This window comes from Aptenodytes forsteri, unplaced genomic scaffold (assembly GCF_000699145.1).
Source record: "Aptenodytes forsteri isolate BGI_AS27 unplaced genomic scaffold, ASM69914v1 Scaffold287, whole genome shotgun sequence".
Classification (NCBI taxonomy): domain Eukaryota; kingdom Metazoa; phylum Chordata; class Aves; order Sphenisciformes; family Spheniscidae; genus Aptenodytes; species Aptenodytes forsteri.
In genome coordinates this window covers 2,031,128-2,044,730 of record NW_008794854.1, presented here as the reverse complement: position 1 = coordinate 2,044,730, position 13,603 = coordinate 2,031,128, and positions in this window count along the sequence as shown.

Below are 13,603 nucleotides of genomic sequence, written 5' to 3'. Positions count from 1 at the left end.
TTCCCAGAAGAACACCCCTCCTGGATGTACGAAACACAGAGGGTAGCCTTTTATCTGTTTTGACATTTCCACACAGCTCCACACATTATCTTCTACCTCCACAGGATAAGAGTGGCAGGACAATCAGTGTGCTGCCAGCTCAGGCCAGATATTTGTTGAGATAGATGCATTGCCATTCAGATTCCTCCATCACCGCACAGAAATATTGTCCCTCAGAAAGTCAAGAACCACTGCAGCGCTTTTCTCTTTTGTTTCCAAATTACAGGATAAATTGAAAGATGGTTATTAATATTTAATTAAAAGTAACTGGGCATCCAAAAGAGATAAAACAGAATGAGGCAGGATGCAAGGTAGAATTAATAATGTATTAGAAATAAGAAGTAAAATGAATTGTTTATAAGGAAATAGAAGTTTGAAAATAAGGTTTATAATTCTTGTTCAATAACGTTAATGAAAATTATTATAGTTGATGAAAATGACCATCATGTCAAGCAGTTATTCCTAGATAATTATTTTTTCCTCCAGCAACCCTCCTTCCCATTTTACCTCTAAGCTTTCAAACCTCCTGGCAGGATTGAGCCATACAGCTCAATTTCTGTCCAGCTTGTGAACCCCACGTAGGTGCCACCATGCTGCTGGGGTTACGGCACTTCATTTGGAAGCCAGCAAGACTTGATTCACTCTTGCAGGTTTACTTCAAAATGGGTTAAGCTAGAGGTGAAGAAACTCTTTAGGGTTTTTTTAGCTGCAGACTAGACACGGTGCATAACACTGACTAATGTTTAAAACTGTTTTTTCAAGGCGAATAACCCGGCTTTGTCGTAACACAGAAAGGTGGAAGAAGACTGTTGACCTGCATTGCCCAGCTTTGGAGAGGAAGAGGAAAACTCAGTGTTAACTCCTGCCATGCCTGGGAACAGCAGGGCCAGTGCTGCCCTTTGGCTGCTGTGCAGTATGCACGGTTGTGAGCCTGCCTCCCCAATATAGTAATATCTCCAAATAACAAATGAAGTATCCTAGCTCATGTGCTAAGCGTGTGTCTTCCTCTAGCGCCTTTAAGCCCTAAATTCATTCCCCACAGACTGCTTCAGTATTTTATGTAAGAACAAGCTACACATAAAATAACAATGAATACAAAATGCCCTAAATATCTCAACATCCTCAAGTTGTGGTTTTTTAATAAATATATTATGAATTTAAACCTTTCTGAATTTCTTTATATATAATGCAATTCTCCACTTAATTTTCATCAAACTTTATAATAGAATACAATTTTCAGAAAAGAAAGAGACAATTTGCCAACACTGAGGGCAATGCACACATAATAGTAATAAAACCCACTTTGTTTTCTGGAGCTTGAAACTATTGGACTGAACTGAGATAATCAGATTTACCTTTGCTTTAACTATACCATGCTAGGAGACAAACTGTGCCTTACTGCAGAGCTGTTGTGTTGGGCAAAATTAAAGGGTGAGGAAATGCAATTGCCAGGGAAAGGCAACTCATTTTGGCATCCCCCACACCACCTTGGGTTCCCCAGTGCCCTCGAGGCTGTGCTCTCCTGCTGAAACTCAGCAGCCCCTGTGTGGTCTTGGGGTCAGCCTCAGCCCCCGTGGTCCCCATGAGATAGGAGAGAGGTACCGAGGGGAGCCCTTGGTGGCAGCCCTGAGACAGCATGAAAGTCTTTGAAGTGGGAGAGTGGGAAATCTGCAGAGTCTCAGCCTGGCAGAATCGTCTCTCAAAATTTCCTCCCCTTTTCCTTCTCCCCCCATATGTGGGGCACTGTGCCTGCTTGTTTTTCCCTTTCCTAGGGCTTGCTGCAGACGTTTCTTCTTTCTTTTTCCTTTCGCCCCACCCATCACTCCAGAGGTCTCAGATCTTTGATGGTTTTTCTTTTGTACATATGACACCTGTGCTTAATTTCCAGTCTCAGATTTCAGAAGAGCACAGCACCAGTTTGTACTTTCAAAATAAACTATGATGGCAGCCAGCCACTGTAATCAAATGAATATTTTTACTAGCAGCATGGATTTGAAGAGGATACATTACAATTCAACTCTAGAACATGTTTACTCTTTTTGAACTTGAGAATTAGTAGGAGTTGAATATATGAAACTGTTAAAAGCCCATTTGAATAAAACATTGGCAAGGGGCCCAAGCCAAAGCCCAGGGATGTCAATGAGAGACATTTTCTTGGCTTCAGTGCACTATATGGTTGGCTTTAGAGAAACAGAGGTTTTTCCAGTTATATGAAAGCAATTCTGGGATAGTCATTTGGTTTTCAATAAAATCAGTCTTGCATGTCTGGTAGCTTAGCTCATACAAAGCTCACAGGTGAGTGCATGAGCACCCACAGGTTGCTAGAGAAAACAAAGGCCACATGTCAGGCTAATAAAGAGAAAAAGTAAAGTACATGTCACAATTAATTAAAGACCCAATACTTAGAAAGTTAAAAAAAAAAAAAAAAAAAAAAAAAAAAGAACAGTAAAAAGATCATGTATCAGAAAATATTTTCAAAGTACACTTTAAATATGGCAATTACAGAAGATACTTATATGGAAATACTGGAGAAGTTATGAATTTTCAAACTTTGTTGAATTTGGGTAGCAGCACATTAGGAGATGAATGTCAAAACAGGTCTGTCTTGAGTGTTCCTCAGTTATTCCTGGTGATCTCTACTCTGCAAATTGATATGGGACATATTAGAAAAAAGCTGGGGCTACTACAGATCTTCTCAGGCTGTTATACACTGTTTCATGTAAGGGTTGATGAATCTAAGTGGGTTACCTTGCTAGTATAGCTAGACTTCCGATTACTTTTCATAGTGGCACAAAATTAGATCCCCTCAGATAGCATATTAACATTCTGGTAAAAAAAACCCAAAGAATGGTTTGTGGCAAATCTGGAGAATGCATTCTAATGTCCTGAAGGCATTTGATTCATTTATGCTGCAGAAAACAGCCCTTTTTTGAGTGCAGGTTGTAAAAATTGCCATGAAGAAATAAACTGGTGTGGATCAGTTGTGCTGATTGATTAATACAATCCATGCTCATGTCCTTTATAGCCTTTTGTGGGTAGTCTGATCTGCAGAATAGACTTGTGTACTCAGGAAGATGAAATTACTTAACTTTGATATGCCAGTTAAGTTATAGATTCCAGGCCATGCAGCTGTTGCACTCAGCAGGTTTTGTAGTAAGGGCTGCATATGAAGATCTGGCCCTGGCTGTTACAGCGTATGCACATGGGATGGTCACAAATAATGATGGTACTAACTGTTACAATCTGCCTTTATTCACGTGAAAGGAATAAAAGCAAAAGTTGTTGTGTTACTGGTGCTGTTTGCAATACAACTTACATTGCGTATGCAGAAACAGAAGAAAACACTTTGTTGGTTGTACTACAAGCTGAGGAATTTTGCATTCTTCCTTGTTGCCCCCCGTGAGAAGACCGTGGTAAGAATGAAGAAGAATAACCCCAGTGCTTGGCCAAAAAGGCTGTGTTGCCTCAACATCAGTTTTTCTGACATGTACTCAATGTTTCAAACTTATCAGACATGAAGGTGAAAGCCTTTTCATTACAACACCTTATGACCTTTACAGGCAGGTTTATCCTGCCCCATCATGCCTGACAAGTACTTGTAGCTAGATTATTTCTGTTACTGGGATAAAAATATCCCAAAGGGTCATTATGGTGAAGTCTACAAACATATGGACTACCTAGTAATTAATTTACAATATTATTTCACTCACATGGTATATTTCACTGTGAAGGCATTTTGTATGTTTTAGGGACATATTTTCAAAGCATTTTTCTATGCATTTCATGCATGGGTTTTGAGCAGGTGTTTTGCAGCTTTGGCTACTTATGGCTTTGAATATCATCTCTTTTCATATGCACAAATACCCCTGTTGGGTTGGGCTATAACATCCTACAGTTGCGCCAAAATTAATTAAATGCTCTTCCCTCAGGGATTAGCAGAACGATGGTTTGAATGAAAACAAGACTGATACATGGACGTAGAGAAAATCATTCATGGAGGGTTTTTACAGAGGATGGGTGTTGTTTCATTTTCAAACGACATTTCCTACGATATTTCCTGTACCGACATCCAAGGCAGAAGGCATGGGGGCAACACTTCTCAGCTAGGGCTTCTCAGCCGTGCTGGGGGGAGCAGTGAGGGACAGCACCAAGTGAGACTCCCCGCTGCGGGCCCGGAGGCCCCTGTCTGCCCACCAGACCCATGGACAAGGGGGGGTTCTCACAGAGGCCACCCTGCAGCCCCACTGTCAACATCTTGCCACCTACACCCCATACATCCTGTGTCTGGGGAGGAATAACCCCCGGCACAAATAGAGGCTGGATGCAGAAGAGGACCTGGGGTGCTGGTGCACACCAAGCTGACCATGAGCCAGCAATACACCCTCGCAGCAAAAAAGGACCACAGCCTGTTGGCTGTGGCAGAGCATTGCCAGCAGGTCTGAAAATGTGATCCTTCCCCTCTGTTCAGCCCTGCGTGCTGGGTCCAGTGCTGGGATACCCAGTACAGGAGAGATATGGGCACACTGGAGTGAGTCAAGGTACACCAAGATGATAAAGGGAGTGGAGCATCTGTCGTATGAGGAGAGGCTGAGAGCTGGGACTGTCCAGCCTGGAGAAGAGAAGGCTCGGGGGGATCTTATCAATGTGCATAAACACTGGAGGGGAGGGAATGAAGAAGAGGGAGCCAGGCTCTCCTCAGTGGTGCCCAGTGAACAGACAAGAGGCAATAGGCACAAACTGAAATACAGAAAGTTCCATTTAAACATAAGACAAAACTTTTTTTACTGGGAGGATAGTCAAACACTGTCACAGGTTCTCCAGAGAGGTTGTGGAGTCCCCATTCTTGGTCCTGGCAACCAGCTGCAAGGTGCCCCTGCTTGAGCAGGGGGGTTGGACAAGATGACCTCCAGAGGTCCCTTCCAACCTCAACCATTCTGTGATTCTGTAATATTGCATGTCTCTAGAAGTCTTATTTTAGATTAAAAATTTTCCTCAAGCATCCACAAAGAGTCTTTAAATGCTTTCCAGATCATCATGCTTTTTCCTGCTATATGAATGCAAGTCACCTATGCAGCGAAAGAGCAAGAGGAAAGCTCTTCAGACCAGCAGAGGAGCTCCCATACCACATCTGGCTGCACATTAAGAGGCCAGGACAGAGATTCAGTAAAGCTAAAAATCACTCGTTGTCACAAAAATATTTGTGTGTGAACTGCCTGTGAATGAAATTAGTTTGGAAATTTGAAGGTGATCATTATCACAAAAGGAAGGATGTTCACTCTGCCAGCTGGTTAAGCGAAGCAAAACTCCCTAACTGTTTTGGAAATGGTGCCCACTGAGCTAATGAAAGGAATCAGAAAAGTCACTTGGTACCATATCAAAGGGCTAGGTTTCACAAGCCCAAGAGATGCTTTTGAGCCCTTTGTTTCTGTTACACATGCAAACATATAAAAGAATATATAACAAAGTTGTAGAGCCATACGATGATTTGACAGTCTTTTTAATAGTTTGCTTTCTGTATGAGATCAAATCTTCATGAGGCTTCAAGCAATCTATCATTGTCATCTAAATCAATCTGCCACAGAAATGTTAGCACTTCTCTTTAAATTTATACTCTTTTTACCTCTTCGTCCAACATATTCCTGCCCCAAAGCCAGTAAGAAGTGTTATATTAAGAGCAAGAAATTACTTGTGCTTTAAAACTTCTGTTGCTTGAGAAAGTTATTTGCTTTTTTAATTGTTATCAGAATGTTGTAATTTTAAAGTTTTCTCGGTACCGATAAAGTGTAAAACCAGATATCACAATGAGAAATACAATCTTGAATCCAACACTAAAGGGCTACCACAGACTCCTTTTGCAAAATGGGTCCTTGTTTCCAGTCTTGGAAGGTGCAGATGTATGGAAATTTATATGTGTATCCCTTTCACATGTGGATATAACATTTTAAGCTGCTTATATAAGCTTTTACAGTTCCTTCTGAGAGCTGAACACTGGTGACTATTTCCTTGTTTTTCAAAAAGGAAAGTTCTAAAAAATTGCTTGAAACTCTCAGGTGCTCCTGGTTGGGATTTTTGTTGTTTTGTTTTGTTTTGTTTTGTTTTGTTTTTAGAGCAAAACAACATTTGCAAAAGTTATAATGTTGCAGATATATAACCAGTTATAACCACTTGCAAGAACCTGCATCACTTACTCTTGGCTTTAATGCTCCTGAGTATTTAATCCACCCCAAACTCACTGTTCAAAAACTTTTGCACCATGCTACAAACTGCATGTGCGCTACTTACATACACACTGTTAACTTTCTCATCCCCAACATTTAGTCACCTCAGGGGAAAGAAAGTGGCAGCTGTGTTACACTACACGTAATGAAACTGCACATGCAGATTACAACAGAGATTCCAGTTTCAACATAAAGGTATTTCAATTTGCTTCTTTAGCGCCCCTTGATGAGCTACAAGAACAACAGAAGTTCTCTTCTCCTTTCCCTTGGCTGATTGCCCAACAAATTTTGCTCACTCACAGCCCTGAAGACAGCTCTTGATTGTGTTTTGATGTTTCTGCTGACCTATTACTGTATTGACTATATGGCAGCCAAAACATACATTTGTGTTCTCATTTTTCTCCTGCACTCCTTCCACTCAATCAAACAGGCACACAAACTTCCACTGAACAGGAGAATGCTTTTAAGCCATGATGGTGCTCCTGGGAACGGTGTCTTAAGAAATCTCTTTTCTCTTTAAAGAAACACACTTAGCTGACTGCTGAGACTTGCCATTTTTGCCTTTCTCTCCTTTTGTTTTGTTTTGTTTTGCTTCTCCCACACTCAGAATATAACACTCATATTCACCTTGGCATGGAAATTACCTTTGTAAAAAAATATTTCCTCTGTGGCAGCTCCTTCTATCCTATGAAATATTTAGTGGGAGTGGTGTCTTCTGTGATGTGAAGTACTGGATTTTTAATTTGGAGTAGATTGCTGGCGATGATTTTTTTATAAGGTGCAGCTGTCCATTTGAATTATCATCAGATGACATTGCTTGCTGCAGACATGAAAGACCCAAATATGTCTCCAAAGCACTTCTCATCCTGTGGGGCACATATGGAATTAGACCGAAGTTTACGTTAGGTGCCTTACATAGCATTACAATCCCACACTGCCTTACATTTTTAGTACCACCAGGTTTCAGTTATGAAACTTGAGTTCCTGAGAGCTGCTGCGTATCAGCAGAATTACTTCCACTCTATAAAGACAACTTCATTGTCTTGCCTTTGCTTTGGCTCCTTTTCCTCTCCGTAGTTAGAATCATTTGCAATACACCTCTGGCTGTATCAAAAGCCCTCTCAGTGCCTGCCTTTTCTTCTGGTGATCATATAACAGCACCAGAGAATACCTCTGGTGACATCTCTTTTTGGATGGAGGGACTGTTTTTTTCTGGAGGTGGGCCGGAGCTGAGGTGTCTGTGCCAAACACAGGGCATCTCAGCTCAATTTTCAGCTCTGCTACTGGTTTCCAGGGTGACCTTGACCAAGAGCACTTAGTCTTTTGGCTGGACAGCACAGATTAATCCTGATCTTTCTGTTTCCCTATCAACGTTTTGGGGCAGGTAGAATATGCTGAAAACCAGTCCCAGCTGACAGGGTCTTGATTACTTGGGTACTGCCAACTTTCTTTGCAAAATCAGATTTTTACTCTGACTTACACCAATATTGGCAGCAGAACTGGAAGCATTCAGTCTATCTCACACCATTACGATTCTGCAGTCTGTTTATCAGTAGGCATTTATCCACGGTTCATTACTGGAAACACTGTGAGACGCATCTGCATACATAATGCTTCTAACAGGCATTTACTCAGTGTTTCTTAATGGCTCTTTACTGAAATAGATAGATCTGATTGTACACTTTCATATGTTAGACATAGCTGGAGGCACGGAGATTCAAAGCAGGCACTGTTAAACAGTTCAGCACTGGCACCAAATACTGCAGTACAAGCTGGTTGTCTGTACACTGGGATATGTTGCAACATTAACGTTTTAAGACAACCCCATAGAAAATCAAGACTGGTGAAGCTGGTGGAAAGGCACTAATACCACAGCACGAACCATAATTTTATCTACCTTGAAATGGTTCCTAACTGATGCTCAGCATTTAAAGATAATGGAGAATATAGGGACTCTCACCTTCTTTGCAAACAAAACATTAAAAAAATAAGGAAACTGGGAACAAGTGCAGGGAATGTGGGGAGCATTCATTTTGTCCTAAATCTTGGACCAGATCTTGCCTTGCATTTTGCAGGATTTCCTTTTGCAGATCATTCAGGCCCAGACTGAGCATGCTTCAACATTTGTGTAGACCTGTCTTCGTAGGTGAAACATTACATAGCTGATCAGTGTTGTATTTTGTAACTGAATTTCCTCAGCAAAAACACTCAGTGATAAAATAAGCACATCCTTGTTCCTGCTGCATGTGCCACGCTCACTGTAGAATTCCTTCAGTTCTTGAAGGCTTCTTGAGAAATCCAGATTCCCGTGGTTTATTCTCTCTTCTGAAAGTGGGAATACAGCTACTTTCTTTTGACCATTTTGTTAGTCCTTGCTATATAGGTTGCCAGTGCTGTGGGACAAGGCCTTGGTACAGTATCTAGGATAACAAAGTCTCTATGCGAGGCAGGTGCTCTTCGGAGCTATTGCAGTGCAAACAGTAGCAGCACTCTAACCAGCACAGAATTGTTTTCTGTTATTTCATTGACAACATATTTGAGCTTTTCATCTGCAGGATGAACTTCTTTTTCTTATACTTTATTACCAACTGGTCAAAATGGGAAGAAATGCCTATACATGCCTCTGAGATACGATTCTTGTTCACATCACATTTATTGAATTAAAAATAATAAAATCAATCTTTTATAATTTACTTATAAATTGTACTTATAAAAGAAAAAATGCCCAGGAGACAAAGACACATGAACTTTTTCCTGCTTAGCAACTTCTAAGTACCTGAAGGCTAAAGCAATAAATGCTTTAGAGTTGTTTGTCTAGTCTATTTATCCAGAAAGGTAAATCATTTGTTGTTATTAGTTTTATCAGATATCACAGATGCAGCAGACCTTTTCTCCTAACATTTGAATTATACAAAATCTGTGACATGACCCATGCCAAGTCTAGTAAAAACCTCATTAGAGCTGCCGAAATAGTCTCAAACCCTACTGACCGCAGTTAAATTTTGGGGTTGGTATCTTTCCAGGTTTAAGCCCCAAGTAACGTAGCCAAAATGAACATTGTGTTACAAAAATGGAGAAAATTATTGTTAAAAACACAAGCCTTTGGAAATCAGGATGTGTCAGAGTTAAGACTGCCTATGAGTCCCTGACTGTTTGCATTATGGTGTAAATATTGAATGATGTAGTATCGTTTCCCTAGAGACATTTTCATGACGGGCAGCTGGACATTTAGCCCTACTGAGGTGATAGTGCCTGGGTAGAGCCCAGAAACACACAAATCAGGGGATGAAATATGCTAAATAAAGCCAAAACTCCAGGTAATTCAGGTTCCAAACCTGCAAACTGCTGCTGAGCGTGTTTCTCAGGGACATTCATCACAGTCAAATTTGCACGGCAAGGCAATAGGTGGCCTCCCAGTGATAGAAGGGCTCTAAATAAAAACTAAAGCACCAGATCTCTTCAACAAAGTGTGTGTGTGGGTTGTTTGTTTGCTTGCTTTTATCATTTTAAAAGACACTAAAGTATATATGGTAGATCTTATTTAGAGGATATTTTTTCCCTTGTAATATATATGCCCTCCTATTATGTAGCTTCATTGAATACACTTTATTTGGAAGTCCTTCAAACAATTCCACCTTAAGCAGAGTCTCTGCACAGCAGATTTCACTCCAAGTGCTAAAATGTGGGAAAATTAAAACCAACTAAAACTGTAGTTTGTGATAAGCATTAGATAGCAAGTTAAACAGTCGATGCTACTTTTATGTAAGACCAAGAATGGTAACTTGGTGAAAAGCTAAAGTAGCTGCAGTTAGTTGCAGCCAGTTGGACTAGAGGCAGAGACATGGTACCTTGTATTTATACAGCCTGGTATTTCCACATATATAAATAAGGAGTTTAAATCCTGCTGATTAACAAATTTCTATGAGCCTGATTTTCCCCAGAATTCAACAGGCTTAAAACATGACAATTGTCTAATTTTTATTAGAAATAATATTTTAAGTTGTTTATGAATAGCTCATTTTTTTCAATCCAATGCACTGTAGTAGTAGCAACCATAATTGTTAAGTAATAATTGCATTCATAAAGCCAAGATGGAGGAATGTAAGTGTTTAAGCTGTTGAGCTTTGTATTAAACAACAAGCTTTTGAGTTATGGAATAAAAGAACCCAAAACAAAGCAAATGATAAAATACTGTGTCCCTATTTCAACTCTTTTGACACTAATATTAGGAAGTCAATTTCTACCCAGTGACAGTAAAGATACTTCAGCACAGGCTGACAGACTGATTTGACAGAGAGCTCTATGGCCGCAGAGAGAAATGTTTTTCTTAATGTTGAAGGCCTGTGGCCCTGATTCAGAGCAGCGCTTCCAGGCGTGTGAAGCACAGGCTGACGTCCCCTTCAGGGCTGGGGAGCCTGTGCTCAGAGTCTGGCCCTCACAGACCGCCCAGCACAGGCAGGTCTGAGGCCAGTGCCATTTACAATGTGATGACAGGCCTGGCACACCATAAAAAAGGGGCTCCGGGAAAATCTGTGTGCTCTGTTGGGGTCCCTGTGCTTAAGCAGACTGATTTGAAGTACTGTAAATGTAAATGCAGGCCCGATATTATTGCCTGAGAAATAGGCTCCTTGGCATGCATAAAGCTTAAGAAATCTCAGAAAATATTAGCACGTAATTATGTAGCTGACAACCTTTTATTTTAATTTGGATTTGCCTCACACAGCTACAAAATTCTCCCTGTTACGGCACAACCAGGCGAACTGGTATTATTACTTTGCAATACCCAGGCGACAAATAAAAAAGGAAGCCTAATAATTTTCATGCAATTAGAAGAGACTACAAAATTCAGGACAGGGAAATTATGTGTTTACAGCAAAAAACAGTGCAGATATGATTCTTTCTTTTATCCCAAAGCTTACAAGAAACAATCCTGAGGCACACGGCTCTAAAATGCTGTTTCAATTGAAAAACAGAAAAAAAACCCCAAACTTTAATAACGTTTTCAATTTCAGCTATTTCTTTCACAAAAAAATAGCTTGAATTTTTAAAACAGAATTAAATAAATTTTGATTTCTAAATTACAGATTGCCATACTCTGGTACTACTAACTACATCAATTATCACCAACTAGAAAGAACTATACTGTAAAGTGGTGATGGTAACACAAAGATTTATGAAATCTCAGTACAACTCCTGTGATATACTTTGAATGTATTTTCCAAGGAAACTTTTCTGTGCAATGCTCTTTATGATGGTATTTCAATACAAAAAAAAATAGATCTAGCATGAGATAATGAAGTTCAAGATACCCAGAATAATTTGTAGCAGTCATTATGGTTTGGAGTAGTTCTTAATTGTGAACCCACTACAGAAATTGTAAAGGCAGAAGGCATTTGATCAGCAGCCAACAATAAAGTAGAGTCTCCTCCAAATAAAATACAGTGTGCAGAAGAATCTGTTTTAATGCCAAATAATGTTTTATTCTAAGAAAATGTACTTGTGGAACACACATTTTCTGGAATGAGTCCAAACTTAAGGTTTTCCTCTGCAGACCCAGAGGCAGAAGGTGAGATGGTACCAGAAACGCATACCAAACCATAAAGTTAGTCTTGTTCTGCCCTCCCTTTTCAAGAAACAACCAAAGCGTAAACCTTTTTTTTTCTGTTTTCTGAACTAATCTGTTCTGCGATATCCAGTCTGAAGCCTTTCATACTCTCAGAAACATACTGAGAGCTGAAAAAGAGCTACAACTGGTAGCTCCCTCCTGGGTTTTTTGCAGTAGTGCAAGTCCCGACTGAGCCTTAAAACCACGTAACAGCTCACCTCTTGTTTGTCTGCTCCTTCCTTAGGCAGACCTTCGGATTGCTTTGGTTACTGCTCGTCATCGCTTCGTGTATGGGTGACATACCACATCCGACTCAGACGCTGGACAAAGAGTCAGCCACCCTACAGAGAAAGTCTCTGAATTTTGTCATTGATAATGCAAATATTTTAGAGACAGGAATATCACACTGTAGTGGTGTAGTCGCGGTAACACAAACATACTCAGTAACTGCGATTAGCCTGCACGGTACTTCTCAGGCATTTGGCTAAATCAGTGGTGGTTCTGCTACTGAATTGGCTTTACAGAGAGGCTTTACAATTTGCCTTATCTTTTGTGCTACTTTTGACTACCCATTTTCAGTAATTTCAAGATTAAGTTACTTGGCGTTCATTAGTTTTCCTTCTGGCATCTCACACATTTAAAGTGACTCATGTGCTTAAGCACCATGTTATACAAGGAGCTTAATCTCCGCTTTCCTTCTTACACATAAGAGGGAGGCAATATTCCCAACTCCCGCATTAATGCAGCCCCATATGGTTAATATCTCCTGCTGGAAACACACCCCAATAAAAGCACTCTTAAAAAGATAATGCTTATGAAAAAGCACTGTGTCGTTATAAAGATTTGGGATAGTTTACCAACATTTCTGAACCTTTTTTTTTCATGCAGACACAGTCCTTAAATCTTTCCCAGGAATGGAGTGGTGTTCCAGCAAAGCTAGAAAAAAATTCCTTTCCTTTGGAAAGAGACTCCTTCATTTTGCCATCTGTCTTCATCAGACTTCTCCTGGCCAGAAGCATTTAAAATAATTTATCTAATAAAGCCCCTTGGGGAAGCCCTGTCTCGCTGTATGTTTGGCTTTGAAGCCAGTTTGTTGGTGGCATATAGTGAGCCAAATTAGCAGATGACACCCGGAGGGAAATTCTGCTTGTTTCCTCAAAGGTCAGTTCAGTAAAGATGGCAACATCTTCATTTGGGCACGTGACTTGGGTACTCAAAGGCACTGCAGTGACAACTTCACTGTTGCCATATGCTCTAACCATCTGGATTGATCATGTGTGATGGATGTGGTAGGGCACTTTTTTCACTTAGGATTGCTAACTAGAACCATTTCTTTTGTAAAGAAATCTTCATTACCAGAAAAGTATATTTAACATAAAAACATAAACACATTCACATTTATAGCAAAAAGAGATATGAAAGACTTTGTGGTGGTTCATTGGGCGTTCAGCTACTTGGGCATAGTAGTATTGTTAAATGCCCAAAACAGAAGGTAGGAATGTGTCTCTTAAAAGTTCAGCCATTTATAGGCTGTGATTCTAATTAACTTCATTAGATCATATAAGCTTTGCTAGCTGATGTAGGGATTTAAAATGTTGCTGTGGAACAAATACAAAATTAAAAGTTAACCTCTCTCAAGTCCAATAGTGTGGACATGGATACTGATAGTCCTGATCATAGAATCATAGAATCATAGAATCATAGAATCATTGAGGTTGGAAAAGACCTCTAAGATCATCAA